Source organism: Capsicum annuum, chromosome 5, assembly GCF_002878395.1.
Source record: "Capsicum annuum cultivar UCD-10X-F1 chromosome 5, UCD10Xv1.1, whole genome shotgun sequence".
NCBI classification, from domain to species: Eukaryota; Viridiplantae; Streptophyta; class Magnoliopsida; order Solanales; family Solanaceae; genus Capsicum; species Capsicum annuum.
This window is the reverse complement of record NC_061115.1, coordinates 146,827,386-146,846,445: the sequence shown is the minus strand read 5'-3', so window position 1 is coordinate 146,846,445 and position 19,060 is coordinate 146,827,386.

Sequence of the window (19,060 nt, the reverse complement as noted above, 5' to 3'; positions counted from 1 at the left end):
ATGACTTAAGGCAGCGAATTCTCATAGAAGCGCATGGTGCGCGTTACTCTATTATCCAAGGTCCACAAAGATGTACCACAACTTGCGGGAGATCTATTGGTGGAGTGGAATGAAGAGAGATGTTGTAGAGTTTGTGGATAAGTTCTTTACATGTCAGTAAGTTAATATAGAGCATCAGAAGCCTAGTGGGTCTATGCAGGAATTCAGTATTCCTACTTGGAAGTGGTAATAAGTGAACATAGACTTCGTGATGGGTTTACCTCATACTTGTCGTCAGCATGATTCAGTTTGGGTCATTGTAGACAGAATGACCAAATTAGCTCATTTTCTTCTATTCTATACCTCTTATTCAGCTGAGGATTATGCCAAACTCTACATCAGAGAGTTGGTCATATTACACTGTGTTCTATTATCTATTATCTCAGATAGAGGTACCTAGTTCATCTCTCATTTCTAGAAAGCATTCAAAAAGGGTCTTGGTACCCAGTTTTATCTCAGTACAACCTTTCATCCTCAGAAAGATGATCAAGCAGAAATGATCATTCAGAATTTAGAAGATATGCAAAGGGCGTGTGCAATTGATTTCAAGGGTAGTTGGGATGATCACTTGCCTTCAATTGAGTTTGTATACAACAATAACTATCATTCCAATATTCGGATGGCCCTATTCAAAACTCTCTATGGTAGGAGGTGTAGATCTCCATTCGGTTGGTTTGAAGTTAGTGAGGCCTTAGTCATAGGGCCTAACTTAGTATTCAATGCCTTATAAAAAGTCAAGTTGATCAGAGAAAGATTTTGGGTTGCTCAGAACTGACAAAAGTCTTATGCAGATGTGCACAGAAAGGATCTTGAGTTTGAGATTGGTGACTATGTCTATCTCAATATCTCTACCATGAAGAGAGTAAAAAGATTCGACAAGAAGGGAAAGCTCAGTCCCTGTTATGTTGATTCCTTCAAAATTCTCAGTCGTTTCGACAAGGTAGCTTATTATGAGCTCGAGTTGTCCTCAAATATAGCGTCAGTTCATCTAGTTTTCTATGTCTCTTTTCTCAAGAAGTGCATAGGTGACCCAGCAGTTGTAGTACCTATTTATAGCATAGATGTTCAGAACAATCTCTCTTATGAGGAGATTCCAGTCGAAATCCTTGACTATCAGACTCGTAGACTGAGAAACAGAAAAGTCCCTCTAGTTAAAGTTCATTGGCGGAATTAGTCAGTTGAGGGAGCTACTTGGGAAGCAGAAGCAGACATGCGTACAAAGTATACTTACCTCTTTTCCACTAACTCAGATTCATCCCAAGGTAACAGTTCTCCTTAAGCTTTAAGTTTCATGTTCAAATTTCAGCCATAACTTGGTATCCAGTTCATGATCAGAATTCCATTATAAACTTGGTATCGATTACCATTGCATATTCAATCATACATTCATGTATTAGTGCAGTCATATAATCATGCATAAGATATGCATTCTCACTGTGAGAAACTCAGTTCATCAGAACACTCAGTCATGCATTCATGAATCAGTTACACATGTATCATATATGCATGCTCAGTATGATGTATTCAATTATCAGTCATATCAGTCATGAAATCATGTTTCAGTTGTTCATGTTCAGTATGTTAGTCAGTTTATCTTTTCCCCCCTCTCAGTCAGTCTTATTAGAGGATGAATGTTCTCAAAGGGGAGATATTGTAAGACCCCGTAAAATCCTAAAGCTTAATTCATCCCTTTATGCTTGTCAAGGAGTTCCAGACTTAGAAAATTCTAGCTAGGTTCCCAGACTTAGCCAATTATTAGCCTTTGAAAGTTGGCAATCTCATTTCGCCACCTTAACATCCATTAATGGTCTGTATTTTTATTAATTCATGATTAGGAAGGTCAGTAGGAGTTCTCGGACAAGTTTTTGATTTTTCAGAACACGTTTAGATCATGTTCGGAGTCCAAAAATAGTGGACCAATGTGATCATGGCGCGCCACATCACAAATCACATTGGTCAACATTTGTGCAGGCTGCCAGAGCCAAAACTTCTGAGGATCGATGTGATCATGGCACGACGCATCGAGTATCGCATCGCAGCTATCAACGACCGCGTTGTTTGTTGCGTCGACACCCAATTTTTAGTCATTAAATGACCGCATCCTCAAGGTCAAAAAGGTTAATTTACCACCCCTATATAAGTCTAAAACATGGGATTAAGCCCTAATTCAACCTAAATACACTTATCTCTCTCAAAATCCATCAAGAACAAGCTTAGGGTTTTCAACTGAGGATTCAATTTCCAGAATTTCACCATTAGTTTTCAAGAATCTTCCATCCAAGGTATGAATAGTGTTGATTTATGGATTCCTTTCATCCATAAAGATCAAGAACACTATTTCAAATTATAAATCATGATGTTTGTGTTGTGGGTTGTTTTGTAACCATGTTTATCTTGTTGTACGATTCCCAAGTTAGAATCCTTACATATTTTTCATGAAACTACGTTAGCATGTAAGTTGAAATCCATGCATTGAGTTGTTTATGATTTGTAATTTGATGATTAGACCTATGCCCTAAGTTGTGCATGTATGATGTTTGATAAAATGCCTAAGAGGATAGAAATTGTGTATTATAGCTCAATTGTGACCCATATGATAAATGTATGTTTTACCTTTATGTTCAAATGACTCCCATGCTATTGTGGTGCAATGTAGATGTTTGTTGGAATGCTCATGATGTTAGAGTATGAAATTACGACATTGATTATATGCATTCCTACCATGTACAAGATTATGATAACCATGTACTTCAAGAAATCCCCGACTTATTGTATTATAGATTGTTGGTCACATATTCAAGAATGTCATGCCTTATCAGTTTCCTTCTATCGGGTCCTGGGGGTACTTGTACCAGATAATTTAGCTGTGTGCCTATAGCCAGTGTAATGTTTTCACGATACTCTCAGTCAAGCCATGATCCATAGAACTCAGGCAGTCATATGACTCAGGAAGACTCGGTAAACTCAGTAATTCCAGTAACCTTAGAAATCTCAAAAATTTTGTAATCTCAGTAGTATTCCGTCATCAACAGAACTTAGTTAACTCAGTCCAGTCTAATTCAGTTAATCCTGTTCAGTGTCTATTCAGATGGGAGTAGGATTTAGCACCGAGTGAACCCAAGAATGGGAACTCACTTGCCAGTAGCGGGTGTGATTCTTAGAAGTAATCCTTGTATTCCAAAACTACGTAGCCAGTTAAGGGTTGATGAGGTAGCTTAACCTGGCAATTGAGGGTCCCACCGTTCTTATTAGAGTACCTGACAGATGAGGGTCACTCACAGCTTGTCCTTACCAGTGGCGTGGTATTGGAACCCTTCCAATTAGGGTTACAAATTGGACCCCAACTCAGCTATATTGCTTTATTTGGGGCATGTCGGTTAGATGACTACTTTCCACAGTTACAGTTTCAGTCTCAGTAATAGTAGAGGTGGGCATAGTATGGTACGGTATGGTATGGTATTTTAAACTTCAGTATGGTAACTTCAGTTTTTGGTATCTAAAAGAATAATATCATTACCATACCAAATTAGTTCGGTATGGTTCAATATTTTTAAATTCGGTTTCGGTATTTTACGGTATGGTAATTCGGTAACCATACTTTATTTGATTTCTAATTACAGATATTCATATAAAAAAACTATAACTTTAAATTTTAAAAATGTCTCAATCACGTTAGGCTAACAACTATCTTTGTTAATTAATTACACAAAAATAATATTTCAATCACGATTGAATAGTTTGAGATGCAAACTCTGAACAACAGTACATAAACTTAAGCCTAGTACTCCTAAATAATAAGCTTCCCAAAAAATATATTTCTGAATAAAAGCTACTTTTGAGTTCAATTGGCTAATGGATGATATATGAATATATTTACAACAACAACAAACCCAATATATTCCCACATAGTGGGGTCTGGGGAGGGTAGAGTGTCGCAGTCCATACCACTACCTCTAATTATATTTAATAATCTTAAATATAATATATATATTATTAAAAAACGTTGGTGCGGTATATGGTATTTCGGTATTTATTGCATAAATATCAAATACCGTGCCAGATACCAAAGTAATTTAAAATTTTTACCAAATACCATAACATCCATACTGCGGTATAAAAAAATACAATTTCGTTCCGGTATTCGATATATACCATACCATGCCCACCCCTAAGTAATAGAACTCAGATAGTTCTACAGAACTTAGGACTTTCAGATATAGTCACTCATCTCAGTATGGAACTTAACTAGTTCCATCAAAACTTAAACTGTCAGACACAGTCGCTCAGTATCAGTTATATCAGTTATCGGTAACTCATTTTATCAGCATTCAGACTCAGTAGTCAGTATCATCACGAATTCAGTTACAGTCACTTATTCATGCATGTATTCCCACGTTCATGTTATACAGTCAGTTAGCATTGTTCATGCATTTGAACCCTTTGCATTCAGCCTACCTCACATGCATACTAGTACATTTAATTATACTAACGCATTTACGCTATGGTGTTTTATTCTATACCATAGGTTCAGAAGCACGAGCTCCAGAGCATCAGTAGCATTCCAGATTCCAGCAGTCAGATTTAGTAGTGAGTCCTCATCATTCGAGGATGTTATTAGTTGATTAGTTTATTATTTCAATACTTAGTTTATTTCAGCAGTTGGAGTTAGTTGGGGACATATCCCATCAACTCCTTACTCAGACAGTTCAGTTTTAGATGCTTTTCAGACTATTGTATGTTCAAACAGCTTACTTCAGTGTTGTTTTGGTATCGATATACCGTACTCTCAGATGTTATGTTTTATCAGTTTTGAACCTTATGGCCGTTCAGCCTTTATTTCTGCATTTATATAGTATATTATGTAGTGTTTTGGTACAGATATCAGTCATAGGTTAGCTTGTGGTCCTTTGGAGTCATGAGCACCGTGTAGCGTTCCGAATACCAGATTTGGGGCATTACATACACTCTCTTTCCTTCTTTTTAAAGATCAAACACCCACTTTTGAATATTTTTCCTCAACAATATATAATGATGAGGAAGAACACCAAGAATATTCAATTGTTGACCAATGTTGACCACAAGGCAAATGACCTCCAAATTTAAATTTTCTTGAATATCTAAGGTGTCTTTGCCAACCCAAACACAAATATCACAAAATCAGTCCAAATATGTCACAACCACAATAGCCCAAAATGTGACCCACCCTCAAATAACTTCGAACACAAGCTCAACAATGGTGGATGGTTCAAAACACCTCCGATTTAGCTCAAATCTTAGATCTAGACTCTATTAGTTCTAGGGAACAAGGATCTAGCACTAGAAACTCACAAAACACACAAAAAGAAAGCAGATCTAAGATCTAAAAATTTTTCCCAATGCAAAAACATGATACACCTCTTTTTTTTTTATTTTCAAATTTTTGGACACTTATTCTAGTGTTAGAAACAAGAATCTAAAACTTAAAACACACAAAAATCAAGTCTCAAAAATTGAAAAACCCTAAAAAAACATGAATAGTAACTTTTTTCTTTTTTCTTCTTCTTCACTTTTTTTAATTTTCAAGATAACAATCTCAAGATTGATTTTGTTGGAACAAAATCAAACCTTGCTCTTGATACCAAATGATAAGAGAATTACTTAAAGAGATGAATACTAAGAGAAAGAAGATAACAAGGAAATGCAATAAAGTAAGATAGATAGCTTGACATACGAAATTATAAGAAATATGAACCAAATAGTGTATCAAACGATAAGACCCCTAAGACCCACAATAACAACACCAAAATCTTATGGTGAACGTTAAGGGAATCAACTCCACCTTACAACCACCATTTCTAAGCAAGGATCAATAATGGCTTTTCCAAGCCCTACACTACTTGGCTTTTTCAAGACCTAAACTACACTCTCAAAGAGAGAAGAAAAAGTTTTTAAAATATCAATAATCAACTAATAAGAAAATAAGCCTAAAGAGTCTATTTATAGCTTATTACATAAAAGACCAAAATACCCTTAGTGAAAAGGGGCTCCTATAGAGTGTAAAGAAAAGATACGAAAAGACTAAAACACCCTTAATGAGTGTTTACACTCCAAGGTCTCCCATCCAATACTAAGTAGGTCCCTCATTCTTCTTCAAGCTTCAAAATGTGAAGCCTATTAGAACCCTTTGGTAGGCATTAACACAAGTCCCAAGCAATCTCCCAAACTTGGTTTTGCTCTATTGTAAGCTCAAAACGAGTCCTCCATGCATGTTCTTGTACCTTCAATATGACCAAAGCTTGAATCTTCATGTATAGGCCTCAAATGATGTTATCAAAAGGTATGATAGCCCTTTAGATCATATCATCAAAGAGCTACACTTTTCTATGTCGGTACTTATTTCTTTAATCAACTGTAGCAGCTTTGTGGTCGACTCCTGGATACTCACTATCCCTTCCTCAATAGCTTGAGCCTGTATTTAAGCTCTTTAATCTTTGTAGCTGCACAGGGTTAGACATAGATTTACTTACCTTGAGGGTATCAGGTCGGGTTTCGGTGGCTTTCTTTTTGCACCATTCATTGTGAAACAGAACATATCCCATGCTTACAAATATCTTGTAATCATACATGGCCGAAACTTCTACCACTAGATAAATAGAAAGATAAATTCCATAGTAAAGAAGGATTCTAGTGTTGAGCAGTACATATGGCAAGATGGCTGAGATGTGAGAGTTGGCAATACTTTTTAACATATATTCACGAATCCAGGTACTCCAATTGATTTTGTACCTTTTAATCAAGCAGTATAGGATGAAAACATTCTGATAAGTCATATTACTAAGTGAACCTTTTTGAGAAATTAAAGTGGTGGCAATGATGTGAGCCAAAATTCTGTGCTTAAAACTGAGGGATAGAGGACAAAAAATAGAATTATTCACATCAAGATCTGATACAACCTTCTTGGCTTCTTCAAAATTAACTTCAAAATTTTCCAGCCAAGTGCCATTTATGAAGGGAATGATTCCTAAAAATTTAGTGTCAAAAACTTTCTCAAATAGAAAATCATTGAGAATTATACTTGTTCGTAGTATCAGGGTTTCCAATTTGCCACTGTCTTAGGACATGCGAAGGTTTGCATAGAACATGCGAACATGGCCTTCAAAAACTTCTAAACCACATAAATGAAAAACCATAGGCAAATCTTGGGCTTTAAGGAATGCACTTACATTGCCATAGGACTCCTTTAATTGAGAGTGATTTATAATTCATCTGGGCACAATAGATCAATTTTGAAAGTAAAAAACTTCTATGTTTGAGTGCAAGTCCAAAACTTGTGCATGTTCTCTAGCGGAAGAGGGTTTATAAGAAAGGTCGGCGTTTCTTAAATAAGGAGTTAGGGCTTGTGACATTATTTTTTGGAGGCAGTTGACTGAAGGGAGTGGGAACAAGCTTCATCAGAGGACTCAAAGATGAGGACAACATTAAGGTTTTCAGAGAGATGGTCCAAATAGGGTTTAGAGAGGTTGGCCATTGACCGAGTTCTAGTCATTGATTAGAGATATAGAGATGAAAGGATATAAAAAAAAGAGAGAGAAGATGAGGCGGTGAAAGTTGAGGTAGGTACAGAGAACTGAGGTGATGATAGAGTGTTAGGAAGATAAAAAAGGTAAAAAGATGGTAATAATAAGGGAAGAGAAAAATAAGGCATGAAAGGGGTTGGGTGATAAAGGAAAAGAATTGAGTCAGCTGGTAAAATCTTGGATAAGAGATTTGTACACCAAAATAAAAAGGTTTAAACATTTAAAGATTATTTAAGCATAATACACCGAGTTTTTCCTTAAAAAACACAATCTTTCTTCTAGTAAGGGTTTTGTAAATATATCAGAAAGCTGATTTTCAGAATCAACAAATTGCAATGAGAAATCTCCACTTACTACTTGATCATGAATAAAATGATGTTTAAAGTCTATATGCTTGGCCCTAGATTAATGCACCGTATATTTGATAGACTAATAACACTAGTATTATCACACATGATAGGCACAAACTCAAAAGATAAATTAAAATCAATTGATGTATGATCCATAAGATTTGAGTACCATAATTTTTAATGGCTATGTATTCTGCTTGAGTATTTGATAAGGCGACTGAGGTTTGTTTTTTGCTAAGACATAAGATCAGGGAATTATCAAGAATCTTACACATTCCACTTGAACTTTTTCTGTCACTTTTGTCACCTACAAAATCAGCATTTGAATAGCCAACTAGATCAAAGTTTGAGGAGTGAGGATACCAAAGTATGATGTCTTGCGTTCTGATGAGATAATGAATGATTCTTTTATCGGCAGTCAAGTGGGAATCTTTGGGACCCGACTGGAACCTTTCACATTTGCATATGTTAAACATAATATCCGACCAACTTACAGTTAAGTAGAGTAGGGATCCAATTATTCCTTTGTATATTGTTTCATCAACATCCTTCCCGAATGTATCCAAATCCAGATTTGTTGAAGGACTCATTGGAGTTCCATAATATTTTTATTTTTCCATTCCAAATTTTTTTATGAGCTCCCTAGTGTACTTAGCTTGACTGATAAAGGTACCTTTAGTAGTTTGTTTGATCTGTAACCCTAAGAATAACGTGAGTTCTCCCACGAGGCTCATTTCAAACTCTCCTTTTATTAGATTTGCAAAATTCTCACACAAATAAACATTAGAGCTTCCAAATATAATATCATCAACATAAATTTTCACAATAAGTAAGTTGGAATCTAGTTTTTGAGTGAAGAGAGTAGTATCAATTTTTTCTCTTTGAAAATTGTTATTTAGCAGAAAAGTACTCAGCCTTTCATACGACCATAATGTTCTTTTGAAAGTCTGAACACATGATTTAGATAAGAAGAATTTTCAAAACCAGGAGGTTGCTTAACATAAACCTCTTCATGAATGTAGCCATTTAGAAAAGCACTTTTACATCTATTTGACACAGTTTAAAGCATTTGAATGCAGCAAAGACTAATAAAATTTGAATAGATTCTAACCTTGCTACAGGAGAAAAGATTTTATCATAGTTTATGCCTTTCTATTTAGAGTTGCCTTGAGCTATTAGTCTGGCTTTATTTTAGATAACCTTACCTTCCTCACTTAATTTATTTCTATAGACCTATCTGGTTCCGATAACTGAACAATTATTGGGTCTTTTAATGAGGTTCCAAACTTGAATTCGATCAAATTGTTCTAATTCATATTTCATAACATCAACCAAAACTTATCTTAAAGTGCCTCATCAACCTTTTTGGGCTCAATTTGAGAAACAAAAGCGACAAATACTTGCTTTCTTAATAAAGATCTTCTCTGCATCTTATTATTTGGATTTTTGATGATAAATTCATTCAAAAAACTTACATTTTGTCTCTATTCTCTGGGAACATTGGTTTTAGTTGATTCATCTGTGGGAGTTGACTCTAGATTAACTGTAGTCAACTCATCAATTAATTGATCAGGAGTTGTGTCTGCTTTGACTCCTAGCTGTAGATCATTTACCTGTTCTTCATCAAAACTTAAACTCATAGGGGAGTGGTTAGATTCATAAAATATGCATAGATTCTTCAATGCATAGAGTTCATTTATTGTAGGCTCTATAAGCATGACTAGTGGGAGAGTATCCAAGAAAAATACCTTCGTTACTTCATGGGTTGAATTTCCCTAATTTATTCTTACCATTGTGTGGATGAAACACTTGTATCCAAAAGGATAACAGTAACTATTATTAGGCTTTTTTCCTCTTCATAGCTCATAAGGAGTCTTTTTTAGAATTGGTTTGATGAGACATCTATTGATGATGTGACATGATATGCTTACTGCTTCTGCCCAAAAATGATATGGTAAGTTATGTTCTAGCATCATCGTTCTTGCAGTTTCTTGAAGAGAACAATTATTTTGCTCCACTACACCATTTTGTTGAGGAAATTGAGGGAATAAGAAGTTCTGAGAGTACCCATTTTGAGCACAGTATTCCTTAAAAGCTTTGTTTTTAAATTCTCCTCCATGATCCTTATAAACATAGGTGATAAAGTGCCCTGCTTCTCTCTGTACTCTCTTACAAAATATTTTAAAATTTATGAAAGCTTCATATTTATGAGCAAGAAATATTACCCACGTAAAATGAGAATAGTCATCAACAATAACAAAGGCATATTTTTTTCATCAATACTCGCAGTCTTGGTGGGCCCAAATAAATCCATATGATTATATGAAGGGGTTTGGTGGTAGTGACAATGTCTTTAACTTTGAATGATATCCGAGTCTTTTTACCAGTTGACAAGCATCACAGATCTGATCTTTTTCAAATATGAGTTTTGGCAGACGTTTCACCAGTTCAAGTCTAGAGAGTTTCTCGATGATATGCATACTGACATGCCTGAGCTTTTTGTGCCACAACTAAATGTCGTTGGTTTACACAGTGAGATAAGTTAGAGTAACAAAGTCGATATTATTTAGAACATAAATATTGTCAACACGTTCACCTATAAGAAAAATGTCTCTTTTTTCATGTTTGATGGAGCAGCTTTCAGCTTTGAAGGAGACTCCAAATCTTGTATCAACATAGTTGATTGATACCGACCAGGTTATGTTTGAGTCCATCTAGGAGATATACTTTAATGAGTTCGCATGAGGAGTTGAGCTTCACTGAGCCGACTCCAATGACTTCATCTTTGGTGTTGTCACCGAATCTAATTGATCCTTCTTCTATTTTCTTTAGAGAGCAAAAATTTTCTTTCTTTCTGGTCATATGTTTGGAACATCCACTATCTATGACCCATGTTTCTTTTCTATAGTTTTTGTAGATATATCCCTACAAAATAAGTAAATCAATTTTGTTTAGGTACCCAAGTGGTGTTGGGTCCTTGTGGGTTAGATGTATTTCCTTTGAGTCTCTAAATCCACACACCTTTAGATGTATGTCTACAACTGTGTTATTTGTGCCCTTTTTTACCACAGGTGTAGCAGATTAGTCGTCGAAAAGAAATGGATATTTTAGTCAATTAAACAAACTTGCTGAGGAACCTGATTTCATTTTAAAAGAGTTAGATATTATGGAATTGTGACTGGGTGGTTTTCTAATGCTATTTAATTGCATATTCACATCATCAAATTCTTCTTGAAGTAGGTCAATTTTAATTTGACATGCTTCAAGTTCAACTTGCCAGTTCATTCATTTCTCTTCAAGCTTTTGTTTTAACCTAGCTTCCCAGTTTTTCTTTTCTTGAGGAAGTTTATTATATTCATCAATAACCTTTTAAAGATCATCAGTAATCATATTAAGATTTATTTCAAGAATGCTGTAATTATGACAATTGTGGGGTCTTACCTTGCTTGATTCATCTTTTGCCAAGAAGCACATATTGGTCGCTTTTATTTCTTCTTCAGTTTTATCTTCATCACTCCAAGCCCTAAAGTTTTTATTTCTTCTTTGTGATCTTCTTCTCAATTTTGGGAAGTTTTGTTTAATATGACCAGCCTTTCCACAGTAGTAACAACGATCATCATTCCTTATTCATTATTTTTGACCCCTTGGGGTCTATACTACCTTTGTTTCAAGATCTCCCTTACTCCATAATTTATGAAAGCCATTCCTCACTATCGACCTCTTCCAGGGATTCTTCTTCTCCAGTTATTACACCATTGAAGGCCACTGGTTTCTTCTTTTCTTCCTTGTTATACCTTTTGATATAATTTCATTCATAGGTAATAAGATTACCTTTTACTTCATCATAGGTCATGTTATCAATATCCCTGTCTTCTAGAATGGCGAATCTGGTTTCCCATAATTTGGGGAGGTTTTTAACAAGCTTTTAGACTTACAAACTATGTAGATAAATCATCCCTAATGATTTTAGCTCATATATAATTTTACTGAATCTGGAAAACATTGAATCCTTGCTTTCATTTTCTTCCATTTTGAATAGCTCGTACTCATTGACCAGAGTACTAATTTTGCCTTTTTGACTTTGGTGGTTCCTTCATAGATTACTTCCAATTTGTACCACATTTCTTTTGTGGTTTCACAGGTTGATATATTTTCATATTCTTCTCCGCTCATTGCACAAAGGAGTAAATTTATAACTCTTGCATTAGTTTAAATTACCGTTTGTTGTTCTTCAGTGACTTCAAAATTTTACAAGTCCTCCATGTTAGTACTACTTGATTCCTTGTCCTTTTGTTTTTCTTTGAGTCCTGGAATGGGCTTTAGTCCCTTCGTAGTGATAACCCATGCTTGAACGTTATTTGATTGAACAAAGATTCTAAATCTGTTCTTTCAGTAGGAGTAGTGTTGTCCATTAAAGTATGGTGGTCTTATGGAAGAGTGACCGTCTTGAAGGAGAGCCCTTGGAATCTGATAGTTTGTCATTGGATTTTTTTCTAAGCAACACTGTAAGCGAGACCTTCTCTGATTCTAATTGAAAATCAAGAGAGGAGAGGGGTGAATTAAAATTTTATTGAGTCGACTGGTCAAGCTTGATAGTTGAATCACTTGTAAATAGATATATCTAAACAAAATAGAGTTAGGATTAACTAAGAAAATACATACGTAAGTAATAAAGTAAAGTGTAACACCCTGGGTTTGGGACGCTTAGAAAATTTCCTGGATTTCTGGATTCTGGATATCATACAACTGGTGGTTACCAGTCGCATGATGGGGTACATTTGGTATGTTCTTGGTTGTATGCTAACTAGTATTGGTTGATGGATTAGATCATTTTTTGGAATGGGTACGACTTAGTTTGTATGAGTCGTATGGTTGGTGATGGGTCATATGATTTGGGTTTTTCCTTTACTTAATTTGAGACTTAGTAACCTAAGTTAGATCTAAGTATGAGTTTCTCGCCATGAGCCATAACATAGGGTACGAGTCATGCCACTGACTCATATAGAAGACAGTGATCTAACCTCCTCAGATTCTATTCTGCCAGGGATACGATTTAGGGGTACTGATTATATGGTCGGGTACGACTTGGGTTAGGTAAGTCATATGGTAGATGGTGTTGGGGAAAAGGGGGATTCCTAAGGTACGAGTAATGTTTACCACTCATATTGGAGGGTACGACTAGTATGGGTAGTCGTACCATATGACAAGAATATTAAGCAGTTTAAGTTGGGGGAAATTTGGACAATTTCCCTCTTAACCTCTTAAGGACCCATGACTTATATCACTATTGAGACATCATTTACCCTATTATTCTAATCTTAAACACTTAGAAATACTCTCTAATTCTCTCTAAGACTCTTGGGTAAAGAAAGGCTAGGGTTTCATCCAGAGGATCAATTTGGGACTTGTACGAGTGATTTCTCTCCATCATCTTTGTTACCTAAGGCATTTACTCCTCCCTCACTTTTACTTCCAACTGAAGTTATATTTTATACAATGTTTTCATGGCATGATTATTATATGGTTTTGGGGCTTTCAAATATATGTTGGGGTTTTGGTATTAAATGCTTGGTTATGATTTTTCCAATGTTTTAATTATATAATTACATGCTTTAATGGTGGTTTGGACAATTGGTTGCATGGAAATGGTTAATTGGTAATAGAAATTAGTTTTGGAAATACTATGTCCCCAATATGTTTGATAGAATGCCTATGATAATGCTTTTACTATATTATTGGACTTTAATGAAACTATTCCACGGTATGGTTTGGTAATAGAACCCTAAATGGTTTAAAATAATTAAATGATAAGGTTTGGTGGTCATGGTTATGGTTAATTAAACTTTCTTTTGGGGTACAAGGAAACCCCCGAAGTAAACATAGTAACCCATCTTCGATCGGCTATATCCCCATGCTATGCAGGAACCAACCATTTTACTCCTCCTACTTTGTAATCGAATTTAGCATTAGCTATTAGATTGAAGTGGTGAACTTCCATTGTCCGGAAGTCTCTATTTCATATCATGGATGTCTTTACATACTTGGTTTATTTTATGGATATGGTTTTGGCTATGGTTGGGGGCATGCCCCAATCGAATATTATTTTTCTTTTTGTTAGAGGCTAGTGTGACTACTATGGGTTAGAATGGGTGGGATCATTATTGGTGTCAACCTTAGTATTGGCATTGGTATTGGGGCTGATATTATTGGACTGAATTTATGATTGTTCCATCCTTTTATGTTATGCTATGGGTATAAACTTGGTTTTTATATTGGTTTGGTTATGGTTATTGGTTGGTAATAGATAATTGGACTTGGTTGGGTTGGTCACGAGTATATACTTATCCCAGAGTGTTATATCATAGTAAACATTATCTTGTTACTTATTTGGAATCTATTCGACTCAGGGTATGTATTTATATGGTTGGGTTGGGTATTGGGAGTGGTCCCAGTCCTTGTTGGACTTGGGGATTCCTATTATGATAAGGCCCTGAGTTCGGTCATGTCAAGTTGGTATCAAAGGTTTAGGTTCATGGTCAATTAGGAGTCCAAAAGTCGTGTCGAGTAGAGTCTCTTTTAAGGGTGTATAGCACGCCACACTCATAAGGGAGAGGCTACAAAACATTTAGGAATGTTTCACTTTCTTGGTGTTCTATTTTTAAACTTAGTCTAAGTCCTAGAATCTTCTCTAATCCTGGTTTGTTCTCTTTTCAGATCATGCCTTAATGATCTGAGATCAAGGTAACTTTTCTGTCCCAACTGAGGACAATATTAAAGAGACACATACTACTCAGGGGATCTATGATTGGTCTAGGGGTCCAGTCCCTAATATTTTTAGAGTTCTATCGATCACTGCTAGTCCTCTTTAGGGTGAGGTAACTAATGTGGAATTTTGTCAATCGATTCATGTTATTTCTTAGTTGGTTACTGGTCAAGTTGAATGGGATGCATTATTTTTTTTTCTGCTGAGGCCACAAATATTGACCAATTTATAAAGATGAATCCTTTTACTTTTACCGATGTGAAGGTAGAGGAGGATCCTCAGGGTTTCTTGGTTAAAACAGAGAAAATCTTCAGGGTGATGCAGGCTACGAATATGGAAGGGGCAAATTTTATTGCTTATCAACTTAAAGATGTGGTGTACCAATGGTATGAGGAGTGAGATAGGGTGAGAGGTAATGTTGAGGAGTCGACTTTGTGGGAGACTTTCTCTAATGCTTTTCTAAACTACTTCTTTCCTCAAGAGTTGAGGGAAGCAAAGACAGAGCAATTTGTTAATCTGAGATAAAGGACTTGTCAAGGAATATCCCTTAAAATTTCATCAGATGTCAAGGTATTCTTTGAAATTGGTGTCTGATATACGAGTAATGATGAGAAATTTCACTTTTGAACTGTCTCGGGATTTAATCCTTGAAAGCAAGACTGTATTGCTAATCAAGGATATGGATATTTCTATGTTGGTGGTTCATATACAGCAGGTGGGGGAGAAAAAAGGAAATAAATTGAGTTTGGGGAAAGGCAGGGTAAAGAGTTTAGGTCATCTGAATATGGTGGCGCTCAACAACAAGGTAGTCAGGATGACAGTAAGTGGCCAAATAAGAAATGGGTGATAGGCGTCAGCAGGGTGGTGATAATTTCTGAATACATGGTGCCCAATCTCAAGTGAGTGAGGCTCCGTCGGCCTTATTATACCATTTTTGTTGGTTCTATGGTAAGTTGCACAGGGGTTTCTATGATGAGGGGAGGAATAGGTGTTTTAAATGTTGTCAGCCAGGCCATATGCTTAGAAACAGTCCAGTTGGTAAGGATGCTTTGGGAGCGAGTAAGGATCCGGTTGCTTCATCTTCTACTCCTGCACCAAAGGGTGCTGCTTCTGTATCTATTTCTACTTTCGGTAACAGCGCAGGTCAGAATAGGTTATATGCTCTTGCTACTCGATAGGAATCTGAGGCTTCACCTGATGTCGTTACTGGTACGTTACAACTTTTTCATCGTAATGTGTATTGTTTGCTTGATTTGAGGTCCACTCTCTCTTATGTGACCCCATTTGTGGCTGTGTATTTTGGTTTTAATCCCAAGGTTATTTCAGATCCTTTTTCTATTTCTACCTCGGTAGGTGACTCTGTGGTTGTTAAAAGAGTCTATAGGGTGTGTGTGGTATTTGTTAGTCGTAGGAAGACTTTGGCGAATTTATTTCAACTTGATATAGTGGATTTTGATATTATTCTGGGGATGGATTGGTTACATTATTGTTATGCATCCTTAGATTGTCAAACCCGTAAGGTTGTCTTTAGGTTCCATGGTGAATCAGTTATTGAGTGGGAGGGTGGTTCCCTAGATCCTAGGGGGAGGTTTATGTCTTATCTTAGAGCTCAAAGATTAATCTCCAAAGAGTGTCTCTATTATCTGGTCTGGGTTAAAGATTCTACTCGGAAGGTCTTTCTTTACATTCGGTTTCGATTATGAATTAGTTCCCCGAGGTCTTTCTGGATGATTTTTTAATGTTCCTCCAGATAGAGAGATTGAGTTTGGTATTGATTTGGTTTTGGACACTCATTTAATATCTATTCCTCCTTATAGAATGGCTCCGACTGAGTTGAGAGAACTCAAGAAGCAACTTAAGGATTTTTTGGATAAGGGTTTCATCCATCCTAGTATATCTCCATGGGGTGTACCGGTGTTATTCGTATAAAATAAAGATGGTTCCCTTCAAATTTACATTGACTATCGGTAATGAATAAGGTAATAGTTAAGAATAAGTATCCTCTCCCAAGGATAGATGACTTGTTTGATCAGTTGCAAGGTGCCAAATTTATTTCTAAGATAGATCTTGGTTTGGGTATCATCAGCTTAATATTAGGGAGGAGGATATTCCTAAGATGGTTTTTCATACTCGGTACGGGCACTTTGTATTCCTAGTGATGTCATTTGGTTTAACTAATGCCCCGACAACATTTATGGATTTGATGAACAGGGTTTTTAGGCAGTTTCTGGATTTTCTTATCATTGTGTTTATTGATGACATCTTGATGTATTCTAAAAGTGAGGTGGATTATGCTAATCACTTCTGTGTGGTATTGCAGACCTTAAAGGAGCTGTAGTTATATGCTAAATTCTCCAAGTGTGAGTTTTAGTTGAACGTTGTGACTTTTCTTGGTCATATTATTTCCAGTGAGGGGATCATGGTGGATCCACAAATGGTGGTTGTAGTTAAAAGAAGGCCTATACCCATGACTCCAACCGACATTCGGAGCTTCTTATTTTTGGCTGGGTATTATAGGTGGTTCGTGGAAAGTTTCTCAAAGATAGCTGCCCTATTGACTAAGTTGACTCAGAAGAATGGAAAGCTTTCTTGGTCGAATGCTTGTGTGGGAAGTTTCGAGAAGCTTAAGGATAAGCTAACTTCGGCTTTGGTTTTGACATTACTTAAAGGTAATAAGGGGTTTGTGGTTTATTATGATGCATCCTGGGTAGGACTTGGTTGCATTTTGATGTAACATGGGAAGATGATTGCCTATGCTTCTAGGAAGTTGAAGGTACATGAGAAGAATTATCCTACTTATGATTTGAAGCTTTTTGCGGTGGTTTTTGCTTTGAAAATTTGGCAGCATTATTTGTATGTAGTGCACGTGGATATCTTTTCTGATCATAAGAGTCTAAAGTATGTGTTCACTTAGAAAGAGCTAAATCTCTGGCAAAGAAGATGGTTGGAGCTTCTCAAGGACTATGATATGAGTATTCACTACCACTTAGGTAAGGCTAACATGGTTGATGATGCTCTTAGCATGTTGTCCATGGGGTGTTTAGCTCATGTGGATAAGGAGAAGCAGGAATTGGTGAAGGATATTCACCGCTTGAATAATCTTAGAGTTCATCTCTTAGACTCCAATGATGGTGGTGTGATGGTACAGGAAGTGATTCGGTTATCTCTTAGTGCTGAGATCAAGAAAAAACAAATGCTAGATCTTATCTTGATCAAAATCAAGGATGATTTAGGTGGGAAAAAGGTGATGGTATTTGAGATTAGTAGTGATGGTACCCTACAATACCAAGGGAGGTTATGTGTTTCTGACATCGATTGTTTGCAACAAAGGGTTTTGGCTGAGGCGCATGAATTGCGCTATGTTGTTTATGTCGGTTCGACAAAAATGTATCATGATCTAAAGGGTATGTATTGGTTGAATGGTATGAAGAGGGATATGGCTGATGTTGTGCCAAATGCATGGTGTGCCAGCACGTCAAAGTTGCGCACATGAGTCCTGGAGGATTATATCAGGAAATTGAGTTTCCTGAATGGAAATAGGAAGTATTCAATATGGATTTCGTTACCAATCTTCCTTGGTCTCAAAATCAACTTGATTTGATTTGGATCATCGTTGATCGAATGACAAAGTCCGCTCACTTTTTACCGGTACGGACTAACTTTTTGGCTGGGGACTATGTGCGGTTGTATCTTTATGAGATTGTAAAGCTACATGGGGTACCTATTTCAATTATCTCTGATCGTGGTACGTAATTTTTATCTCACTTCTAACAGTCTTTTCAAAAGGGGTTGGGTACTAAGGTTAGTCTAAGTACTGCTTTTCATCCGCAGATGGATGGGCAAGCAGAGAGGACTATTCAGACATTGGAGGACATTCTTCGTGCATGTGCGATTGATTACGGTGGTAATTGGGTTGAGCATTTACCTTTGGTAGGGTTTTCTTACAACAATAACTATTATTCTAGCATTGGTATGGCCCTTTTTTAGGCATTGTATGGTAGGAGGTGTAGATCTCTTATTGGATGGTTTGAGCTTTGTGACACAGATATGTTCGATCCAAATTTGGTTCATCAGGCTATGAAAAAGGTGAAGGTTATTCAAGATAGGCTTAAGGCTTCCCAAAGTCGCCAAAAGTCCTATGCGGATGTAAGGTGTAGAGACTTGGAATTTGAGGTTGGGGATAAGGTATTCCTAAAGGTATCTCCCATGAAGAAAGTGATGCAGTTTGGTAAAAAGGGAAAGCTCAGTCCCCGATTTGTTGGTCCTTATGCGGTTTTGTGAAGGGTTGGTAATGCGGTGTATGAATTGGAGTTACCTTCTAGTTTGAGCTCCATTCATCCGGCATTTCATGT